At 35.7% G+C, this 1,369-nt stretch overlaps 1 protein-coding gene across 1 annotated transcript in view; it reads left to right on the forward strand.

Moving 5' to 3' along the window:
* LOC119581742 (potassium channel subfamily T member 2-like) overlaps positions 1-1,369 on the forward strand; it is a gene marked incomplete at its 5' end in the record, with an annotated part of 131,052 nt that overhangs the window by 107,026 nt on the left and 22,657 nt on the right.

The raw sequence follows: 1,369 nt of genomic DNA on the forward strand, positions 1-1,369 counted from the left end.
CGGTATCACCATGGCGGTTTCCACCTTCGTTTTCAATGTGAAATTTATGGAATGTCTAAGTGTAATCATCATATCTTGTGTATATATTTTATTTCCTAATGATTTAAAGTAATTTTCTTTTACTGTTAATATGTGCATTTGCTATTATCATTAGTAGCTGACCTTGTAAGTTTTGCCTTAATTTGTTTACGATGATTCAAGCTGCAATTACATTAGCTTAGGTTTTATATTGAACATTTCCTTACAAATATGATACGGGGCGTAAGACACAGCAATTTTCAAATTCTTCCGCTGACTCTTAGTAATGAAAACCTCACAGGAACAGCTGACGGTCAGTCATATTATTCAGAAGCACTGATTCACAATTATAGCTTCATCTAAGTACCAGTGTTGACTTGAGCTAATCCACTGCTTCGATTCACTTTTTTCATTCATAGTGCTGCATGGACAAACAGAAAAACATAAATGAAAACGTCTTTTTTTAGAATGACTTTACAAGCAGACTAACTAGTGCATAATTCATGAAATTATTTATCATTCCACGTTAGGTATCAGGAGAGAAATATATATCGTATGCTTTGTTAGATTACGTAGTGTTCGCATTATATGATGGGGGTATTTTTTCAATTACATAGACTAAAGATAGTTCACACCTGCTTGTGTCTTAGGTTTACGCTAAATGTTTTAAAGTTACGAAATGATGTTCCTTTTATTATCTAGTGTTTTGTTTTTTGAGAGTTCCTATACCACTAAGCTCGAGTAGTGATTACAGGGAAAAAGCGAGGTGTTATCTATTGTCACTGAGGTAGATCTGTATGGACATTCTGAAGTAAGCAATGGTATAGGTGCGTGTCCCTTGTGCATAGAATAATACTGCAATGATATAAGATTGATCTGGAGTTCTTAGGTGAAAGCAACGTCGTAATCGACTAGGAAAATTACACAGAAAAGAGATAGCAGTTGTTGAAAGGACTCGTATGAAAGAACCGGAATAGTTTGTTTGTTTTTTTAATTTGTAGAGATCCGAATGATGTGCTGTTCATGTGAAACCAGACATGTGTAGTAGTCAAAGGTGCATTTCTGGTAAGTTACTTGAGACGAGTGTAAGCAGGCTATTGTCGTTGAAACGGATCTGCTGAAAGCCAGGGACCTCAGCCATACAGTATAAGTCACAGTTAACTACGACTGTTCTTTGTTTATTCAGAATGTCGAAGTTTGGAGGAAATTACCATAGAGATGAGCGTTGCTTGTAGCTGTGAATGCATTTTCATCTTATGCGGTTGTGAGAAGCTTAAGATTATGGTTTAGGAGATTAAGGAGAAACGGGGGAAGTTTGAATAGATACATTTTCATCCATATGACAAGAAAC

This window comes from Penaeus monodon, chromosome 15 (assembly GCF_015228065.2).
Source record: "Penaeus monodon isolate SGIC_2016 chromosome 15, NSTDA_Pmon_1, whole genome shotgun sequence".
Lineage (NCBI taxonomy): Eukaryota > Metazoa > Arthropoda > Malacostraca > Decapoda > Penaeidae > Penaeus > Penaeus monodon.